The following is a 9,973-nucleotide window of genomic DNA, read 5'->3' on the forward strand; positions in this document are numbered from 1 at the left end:
TGTGCACAGTTTCAACCGGGTTTTGAAGACAAGTGCAGCAGCAGGGTCTCCCACCATTGCCTTGCCATTGTATTCCATCCAGCAGTGAATTTCTAAGCATCTGTCCCATTTGACCCAGGGCACAGACACATGCTGCTACACAAGAGCTTTTTAAGTCCAAGCATAACAGCTCGTCTTCCCTTGAGAGATGTAAACAGTGGATGCTGCTAACAGCTCTTCCTGTATCTTAGCATTGTTAAGGACTAAAAGATGCCAGCGTTCTTAGGAAGCAAGAAAAACAACTTTATCCCTATAACCATTTCCCCATTAGGGAAACTGATTCACTGGCAGGGGTTTAGTGGGAATGGTGGGGATGGGATGATGACCAGCCCTGATGATCTTAGCAGTCTTTTACAACCTTAATGATTCAATGATTCTATGACTTGACTGGAGTTAGAAAGGCCAGGGGCAGTGCTGGCAGATCATCAATTTATCTACACACACTTGGGACTTGCACAGGTGCAAACTGCATTTGCACATTTCACGTGTTATCCCCAGGGAGCAATCTTGGCACCATACCCAAGGCTAGAATTGAGCCAGATGTGCTTACCCACCTATGACACGAAAGCTTTCAATGTTTTTTCCAACTCCACATGCTTGTTTGGAGACATGCATTTGGATTTGCACCCCTTGAGTTTGGATACCTTCCTCTTGGAAGCATTTCTTATCAGTAACAATGGCAAGGAGACCAGTGATATCTGTGCTGTGGTCCATGCAATCCAGCACGGTCAGACTTCAGCCATTCCCAAAGCAATAACCTTGGTGTGACAGCTCCCATAGGTAGTAACATATAGACATAGACACACCTGCTGGGGGGCTACAGCCCAGAAATGTCCCATATTTTTGTATACTTGTTTCACACAGTCATTGCTGCAGCTTCCTGACAACTAGGACAAACCCACCTTGCTTCAGGTATCTGATTATCAGTACTTCTGCTGAGAAATGTTATATTTAAAGCAACCACAAACCCATGGGTTGGGTGAAGACACTCTAGAAGAAAGCCCACCCCATGCACGAAAGCTTATTTCCTTCTGGTCCCCAGTGAGACACGGTAATAGAAGAACTCAGAGTTCTTACCCAGGGAAGTTGTGGATGTCCCATCTGTGGTGATGTTCAGAGTTGGGTTGGATGCAGTCCTGGGCAGCCTGGTCTGGTGCCTGACTTAGTGGTTGGTAACCCTGCTGATGGCAGGGGGGTTGGACTGGTTGTTCTTTGAGGACAGTTCCAACCCAAGCCCTTCGAAGATTCTATGACCTCATAACCACATCTGTGACTTCCAGACACATTTGCATCTCGGCAGGAACCAATGGGATTTATGTGTATCACGGCCTTCCTTTTCTGGCCAAAGCCAGGGCTTTTACAAAAGATTTTCTTCTAATTGGCTTTCAGCACGATGCCATCCAAAGCCCATTGGGCACTCTGGGGAAAGGACTGTGAAACTCTGGGCTCTTGCTGGATTTGAGCATCCAAGCTTATTGCCCCAGAGGACTGACTCTGCTCAGGTCTCAAAAATCTGACTTAGTTAACACCAGAAAGATCTTTCCTTGCTGAAACATGGCTTACATGGCAGCATTTGTGCTCTTCTCAATGGCATCAAGGATGGCGATTGTGGGGTAGGGGGGCAGGAAAAGCTCTATGATTAAGTGACTGAACTGAAAAAAGGCATTTTTGGACTTATCTGAAAGGTATACATTTCATTACTATTTTTTTTCTCTGTAAAATCATTTGAACAAAATAAGCCCATTTTGTTTACTTGGGAACTTATTTCCATTTAAAATAAACACATTTGTGTTTTAACTTGAAGCGAAGAAAGTGAAATACTGTTTGTAAGGGAGGTATTAAACTGTTTGAAGGGGGTGGAAACAAAGTTAAATTGAAGCTTTTCTTATCAAAATCATCTGGATTGGTTATTTGGACTCAAAGGATGAACCAAGATTGATAGAAAACCCCAGCATGTTGTAGTTGACATGAAAGTATTTCTTTCCAGGTAAAGAAATCCAGGTGAAAATGTTTCTCTGCATCCAGCAATGATTGTTTCAGGAGTAGAATTAGGATTTAAAGCTTGGGCCACACAGATTAATCCATTCCCCCCAAGCCCAGCCAAATCCGCTTTGAGAATGGCCAGGGTGGAAGAGGAGGGGGAAGAGACTGCTGCCTTCGTAGGCTTTGGCATCCACTTAGCTTGAAAATGAGAAAGAAAGCAACGTAAGACCAGGACAATTAGATCCTGGGCAGCACAGACCTTTCCAAAAATGAAAGACAGCAAGGGGAATTAATGGGCATAAATGCAACCCAGTAATTAATTGATAAATGGCATTAGAGACTTTTCTAAAGAGGAAGAGTCCAACGTGACTTATCTTCTCAAAGGCAGAAGACAATTTCTCCCTCCTTTCACCTTGCAGATAAGGACAGAGAGGAGGGATCTTTCCATTCTGAACCTTAAGAGGAATCTGGAAGTTGAAGACAAAGGAGAAAGAGCCCCATGTGATAGAACACAGCGGGCTGTTATTATTGACCGAACTATCGAGGCTGGAGGAGAGCAGTGTGCAATTATTCACCACTGAATAATTCCTCTCTCAAGGCTGGGAGCAAAATGGGAGGGGGAAAAAGCTGCAAAGGCAACAGGGTTATTCCTCATGGAGTTGCAGTGGGGTTGGTTGTGTTATCATAGAAAGGTCTGAGTTGAAAAGGACCACAATGATCATCTGGTTTCAACTCCCTGCTATGTGCAGTGTCGCTAACCACCAGACCAGGCTGCCCAGAGCCACATCCAGCCTGGCCTTGAATGCCTGCAGGGATGGGGCATCCACAGCCTCCTTCAATTGTTCCTCCAGTGAAAATCTTTCTGTACAAACCTTCTCTCCTTCTTCCTCAGGCAATGGGGCAGTGGGGTATTGGGGGCCACTTCTCTTTGCTACAGCTGCAGTTCCCCTGATAGCCCTTGTGCATATAAGATCACAGAATCATAGAATGGCTTGAGTTGGAAGGAACCCTTAAAGGTCATCTGGTCAAACTCCCATGCATTGAACAGGGACACCCATGGCTCCATCAGGTTGCATTGCTCCTTTGACCAAGCTGAAAGGTCTCATCTGTGCTACAAGATCCTCCACCAGCCCCTTCCCATCTAACCTGAAGCATCCACCTCCCCAAGACATCCTGCAAGCAACCACATCACCACAGTTCCCAACAGCACAGCGAGGATATTTTCAGGGCTGAATAAGCCTGAAAACTGAGACACTTCCCTCTTCCCCTGCTAGACACATCATTAACAATATGTTGAATCCCTAGGCGAGATTAGCTGATAGATGGAAACACACCAGTTTCAGTGCCAAAGTGTAGGCGTCTACACTCCTACGGCCACAGTCAAAGTAGACCAAAGACTCTCTTTCAGTTGCCTGAATTTAAACATCTTGTGCCCCAGAGAATGGAAGATGCTCTTTCCATGGGAGTAGGAAGATGATTGGGGAACAGTGCGGCCAGGCCAGACAGGTCATGAAGAAATAGACCAGAGCCAAATTATCCTGAACTGGAGCTGGCACCAGTGCACAGCTCTTCAATTTGCACAAAAGCCCTTGATTTCAGTATTTAAAGAGAGCTCATAAACAATCATAGAATCATAGAACATCCTGAGTTGGAATGGACTCATAAGGATCATGGAGCCCAACTCTAATAAGATGGAGACTGACTTTTAAAATCATAGTGGTAAGACAAAAGGGGGCCATCTTTTCTCTAGATGGGGTCGTGAGATAGCACAGTGCATGCTCCGGTCTTACTCCTACATGGACAATAAGATTCAGCTAGGATGTATTTCTTCTCTTGGGATCAGGAAGACCTGTTTCTCCAGCCCACAAACCATCCTCTGTTCCACTTGGTATAGTGCATTAAAGTCTATAGCTGGAAACCCCTGAAGTATTTATCTGATACCCCTACTCTTTGCAGAGCAGCTCCTCAGTCCCCACACCCACTGGGTGGCAGGCAGACAGAACAGTTCAGCAGCTATTCATTCTTGTCATGAAAATAGGTGCAATCTCCAGCCAACGTGCCAAGCCAATTCAGCTAAAACCTGCACAATTGCCCTGAGCTGAATCAATAGCCCCCAGCTTCATTGCTGGAACAGGTCACCAGCTTATCAAGGGAAAGCTGAAATCATTCATAGGATGCTTGTGGTTTCTCTGTCCTTGTGATGGCTTTCCTGAACTCTGTCCAAAGCAGAGACATGTCATTTAGATTCTATTAAAACAAAGCCTTCCATTAAAGGTGCACGTACACACGCGCAGGGAGAGAAGGAAGGAAGAGAAACGAAGGAGGGAGCTGGGTGTCCTTGAGGTCATGCAATCTAACAAATCACAGCGAAGCCATTAACACCACGAAATGACAGGAGGCAAAACAAGGCAGAATGTTAAGCGCCCAGTGCTACCAAATCCATCAGCTGCCCCCATTATTCTGATGGTGTGTCGGTGCAGTATATAATCATCAAAATTGGTATTCTGCTGCAAATCATCCCTCCTCGGCTTTCAGTCTGGGATGAGTTTTGCTGGTCATCAGGGATCAAGGAGAAAGCATGGAGCTCACTCATCAGAGTCATAAGACTTCAAGTGTGATGTAGTTTTGGAGGCTGGTGGCAGCAAAGCTTGTAGTGTGCTACATTTCCAAGGCTGCAGGGCGTCCTATATGAAACTCAAAATGAAACCTCATTTATGGGTCTTCTTCCTCCTGCATTAAGATCATGGAATCATAGAATCACAGAATCATTCAGGTTGGAAAAGACCTCCAAGATCCCCAACCCCAACCCATCCCACCATGCCCACTGACCACATCCCTCAGTGCCACATCTCCATGGCTTTTAAACACATCCAAGGATGGTGACTCTCCCATTCCCTGGGCAGCTGTGCCAGTGCTTCACCACGCAAACCATCCTGAGTGTCACGGAGCTCTGCAGCACCAGAGGCACCTTGGGGTGGCTGCCAGTAACCCTGTGGTCATTCTCTGTCTCTCAAGTAGAGACCAACATTGCATACTCTACTTTAAACACCTCCAAAGGGAAGGCTGGCAAGACCCAGGTAGCAGAGTCCAGACCAAGTGTGATGCTATCGACATTCCACAAACAAAAGAGTCAGCAGGTATCAAAGCTTCCATCTAAGAGATGAAGGAGAATGAGCAGATAAGCTGATGGACACCCAGAAAAGACAAGTGTGCCACTTTCAGTTGTGTTTTCCCCATCTTCAAATCCAGCCACAAGCAATTCCCAGTGCACTGCAGGACATCTGAATGGGGCAGCATAATCAGCATCATTTGGGCAGCCTGATCCAGTGCCATATTTGGAGGCTGGCAGCCCTGCCTGTGGTGGGGAAGTGGAACTTAATGATCCCTGGGGTCCCTTCCAACCCAACCCATTCTGTGATTCTATGATCAGGATGACTGGGATAACCCAGTGTCAGCTCTGCAAGCTCTGCTGAAGATCCTGACCTCCCGCTGAAAATACAGCAGGGCTCAATTTAGCTGCACTCAAGGGCCCTTTCCCTAACAAGACAGATCAGAAAAGCCATTTCCCATACCAGAAAATGATGGCTTTTTTTTCCTGAAGTTGAGTGGAGGAAATTCTCCAGCCAATTGTTTTGTGGTGTTGGTTTTTTTTTTAAAGCTGTTGTTCAATTCACTCAGTGCCAAGGATTTCAAAGTGTGTCATCACTGATTTTCCTTTGTCATTAACTGCCAGGTTTTGGGGGGTGGCTCATAGCTGAGATGGAGGAAGATGGGAGGCAAAGCTGACTTGATTAACACCGTGTTTTGAAACCTTTCTGCATCTTGTTTAAATTGATTTTCTTCTGCTTCTATTCTAAAAGTGGAAGGGGAAAAAAAAAAAGAGCTCCATCCAAGGGAACATCAAAGGGTACGGAGTTATTTTCACTGCTGGTATAAAAACGAAGAACACGCAAAGACCAAACTGCATGAGCGATGCTAATAATGTGCCCAACAACAGAGCCCCACAGAGATGGACGTTAATACCTTGATTCAGACCTGAGATGCTTGCAATACAAAAGCCTCATGCCTGCAAAATCCTCCTAGGAAAGCCTCTGTGAGGAGACGGTGTGGTGGAAAAAGCATGCCAAGAACGATTTGAAACTCAAAGAATGACTGAAGCTGGTCTTGGAGTCAAAGCTTTTCTCTATGGAAAGAGCTGGGGGAGAAAATCCAACAAAATGAAGCAGGAGGGAGAAAAAAAAAACACTTGAAAAAGGAAGCTGTTATTTTTATGCCCAGGGGAAAATTAAGCTGTTTATCCATTGTGGCTCATTTTGGATTCACTAAGCAAAGCCAGCAGAATGGCTCAGTAGGTTGGACTGATGCCCTGGAGCATCTTGAGGACTACTTGGTGTTCAATCATATCCCAATGTCCAGGTGTCTCCTGGATAACACCTCTACTTGCTGTCCTGCATGTGTCTGACCTGACGCATGGTTATACATATGGCTGAAGACCTTTGGACAGCAGGAGTGGTCTTGATGGGGAGCTTGAGACCCCCCTATGCCAGCACCTCCATGGCAGATGCTGTTACACACCTCCTACAACAGGAAAAAACGATCTTAGCAGAATTTTGCTATAAAACCAGGGGTGTAAATCCACACCTTTCTAAAAATGAGTCCAAAGGCTGCACTGAGTTGATTCTTACTGGGGATGGAGACATGGTTATTCATAAAGTTCATCCTACAGTGCTATGATTTTCTTGTTCCCCCACTGATTGCAGGGATAACTGTCTTCTTGTGGTTAAAGGATATGTTGGCACCAGAAAATTCCTCATCTAGACATATAGAGGTACTTCTTAGACCAGTCTTTTCACATCAGTGTCATCTAAAATGCCCTAAGGACTCCCTTGTCTTTACCCATTCTCTTCTAACCACAGCCAAAAGGTTCAAGAAGGAACCATTCATGGCTGAAGAGATGAAGGTAAGGGTTCAAGAAGGGACTATCCATGTTTGATGTGATGAAAGTAAACGTTCAGGGAGAAACCACCATTAGTTTCAGAGATGAAGATCAAGGTTCCGGAAGGGACCATTCATGGCTGAATAGACGAATATGAAGGTTGAAAAAGTGATCGTCATGGGTTGAAGGGATGGAGCTAAAGGTTCAAGAAGGGACCATGGAAAGATGGAACAGATTCCTTTCCAGCCCAGTCCTGAAAGCTGTGTCTACACTGGTGAACTGAACAGTGGGTTGAACTAAAACTGCTGAACCCCCTGGCACACATTTGCCTTTCACACAGCCCTATATAATCCATGCATGGGTCACAGCCCACAAACTGGCTGATGGGCACTTTGTTCTACAGATAGGAGAAATTTAATAACACAGGTGAAGACAGCTTTGTGCCATTGGCCTCAGGACCTCCATAACACATTTGTTCCATGAGTGCAGACATGACCAAAGCTCTTTGCTCTGCAAAGCTTAGGGATCACGAAGTGCCTCATTCACTGGAGGCAGCTTAGGACAGAAACAGTAAACCTAATAAAGACCAAAACGATCCCTTTAGGAATACAGGACAGTCTTTCTCTATTGCTCCAAACATTGCTCAGGCTTGCACTGCTTCTTCATTTATTTCTCTGAGAAATGACTTGAAACAGACAGGGAAGCTGGTGAGAAGGAGCTGCACCCTGCTCTGACGCTGCTGACACAGAACTGCTCCGTCTCTAAGCTCACTTTGTACTTCATAGTGCTGGGACTTGAAAGACACTTCTTGAAGAAATACTTGGAAATTAGAGAGATAAGGCGTCAGCTTTAGTCAACACTTCAGTGTCAGCACTCAACGGGACCCCAGATTTTAGCATGTGTGTATATTATAAATCTATTTCTCTTTATATATATAGAAACGTTGAGGCAGTGAATTAAAATCAAGCTGTGCTCCACACTTTCATTTGTAATGGGGCCATTCTTGGCTCTAAGGAGGGAGTCATCAGCCCCGTGAATGGCAGGAAGGGATGGAGAGTGCAACAGTCTTCTGCCAAAGACAAATAAAGTGAAAGGAAAGGAATGGTTGCATTTCACAAATAAGGGGAACTGAGGCATGGAGAGAGGCAATAACTTGCACAAAGGCAAGGAGATGATCACCACTAGGGTGGTGGGTAGTTCAGGCACCCTGAATAAGCTGTAGATGCTCCTGCTCATTGCAGGGCAGTTGGACTAGATGGCCTTTAAAGGTCTAATTCAAACCATCCTGTATTTCTACAATACACCACCTCCAGGAGCAGAACACCCCTGAATTTGTTGATGAACTTAATGATCTAGGTGGTCTTTTCTAACCTTAATGATTCTATGATTCCAAATGAGCCCTATCAGATCAGCACAACTTTTATTCCCAGGATCATGACGTGCCTGTCATATCACTTGGATGTTTCATTCCAAGGAGGGCATCATGTCAATAGGAAGATGTTAAAATGTGCACCCATGTGCACATTCCTACACACCCTTTTCAGCCCTGCTTAGAGTGAAAGCATCCAGAAAGCCCATAGGCCCCTATTAATTTCATAGCTCGCCAGATCACAAACTCTCAGTTCTACTGTTTGCAGAGTGCCTGGTGTGTAGAGACCCCAGAAGAATTAACAAGGACGTTAACAAGGATGAGACCCAGCAAGAGGAGAGTAGTTGTGCAGGGGAAGAAGTGGCTTAGCCAAGTTAACCCAGCTCCATAGTGTAATGCATTGGCACAGCTGCCCAGGGAGGTGGTGGGGTCACCATCCTTAGAGGTATCCAAGAGCCATGAAGATGTGGCACTCGGGCAGTAGACACAGTGGGATGGGCTGAGGTTGGGCTTGGGGATCTGAGAGGTTTCTCTATAATTAATGCTTCTATGAATTCTACAATCTCAGTGTAGGAGGAAGAAAGCTCATAAATGAGACCAAAACTGAGGAAAACATTGGAAGGAAGATGCAAAAAAGGTGTTCCCCGAGTCCTCCATCCCTGGACAGTTGAAAAACAGTTTTCTTTTGCTTTTTTTCTTTTGCTTTCTGCTGCCATATTGCAATGAAAATGACGAACTTCATGCTCACCGTGTCAGCAGAGGAAGCTGATGCCCAGACTTCTAAAGGTTCTACGGATCATGGGGCTGGAGGAGAGAACCAGGAAGAAAAGCTGCTCTAAAAGCTCTCATCCCTGGAATATCCCAGTAACATTTAGACTGAAGGCTGAGCACACGGTTTCCTGGTCATCTGCTGCCACCTAGTGTCATCCCAACACCCCAAAACCCTCCTTGGATGCATTAATTCCTCTAAGCAGGACCTAAGTCCATCATCCCTTTGCACTCTCTGTGACCATCTCAAGTCAATCAGAGCTAGCAAACACATTGTCGTGCACCATCCCCAAGTTAAAATCCCCTCATATGGTTCTGCAGCAGTCTGCCTTGAGGAAAAGCCACTGCTGCCTGTTAAGGCATCTCCCAGGGAGACAAATGGTCTTTGAGAAGAGTAAAAACACCATTTGCTGCTGAGCAGAGCCCTGTGCTATCACAGCCTTGTAGGATCCCCGAGATCAGAAACTGAAGGTTCTATCAGTCACTTTCCAGCCCGAATAACTCAAATTTAGGCCCTGAATGTGCATGTCTTGCCTCTACAATGCTGGTGTACTTTGGGCAGCTGTAGAGGTTCAGATCCCCATTGCTCCCCACCTGCAAAAGGAGGAGACGAAGGGAGTGGGATGGCATTAAAAGCAAGACTCCAAGGCAAGGGGTACTGCACCAGTTCAATGCATTCATCCATGTGCTCACCCCAAAGGAAGGCAGTTTTCTGACTGTGCCGTTGACATCCCTCACTTTGTCATTAAGCTAAATGGTCAAGTAATTAAGAAAGTTTAGGCTGTCCCTAAACCATGAGCAAACGTGACACTGGTTGGACACATCCCATAAAGTTTAGTCCTTGGCACAGTGGGATCTAAGCCAGGTCAGTCGATGTG

The 9,973-nt window shown here is 45.6% G+C and overlaps 1 long non-coding RNA gene across 2 annotated transcripts in view; it reads right to left on the bottom strand.

The window, feature by feature from the left end:
* Positions 1 to 4,805, bottom strand: part of LOC107314125 — a 53,220-nt gene extending 48,415 nt beyond the window's left edge. Inside the window, exon 1 of one of the 2 annotated variants that reach the window (XR_001555304.2) lies at positions 1,117 to 4,805. This is a non-coding gene — a long non-coding RNA (uncharacterized LOC107314125). The remainder of the gene's footprint in view (positions 1 to 1,116) is intronic. The other variant, XR_001555303.2, reaches the window with a different exon arrangement.
* Between the last annotated feature and the right edge of the window lie 5,168 nt (positions 4,806 to 9,973).

This window comes from Coturnix japonica, chromosome 4, assembly GCF_001577835.2.
Source record: "Coturnix japonica isolate 7356 chromosome 4, Coturnix japonica 2.1, whole genome shotgun sequence".
Lineage (NCBI taxonomy): Eukaryota > Metazoa > Chordata > Aves > Galliformes > Phasianidae > Coturnix > Coturnix japonica.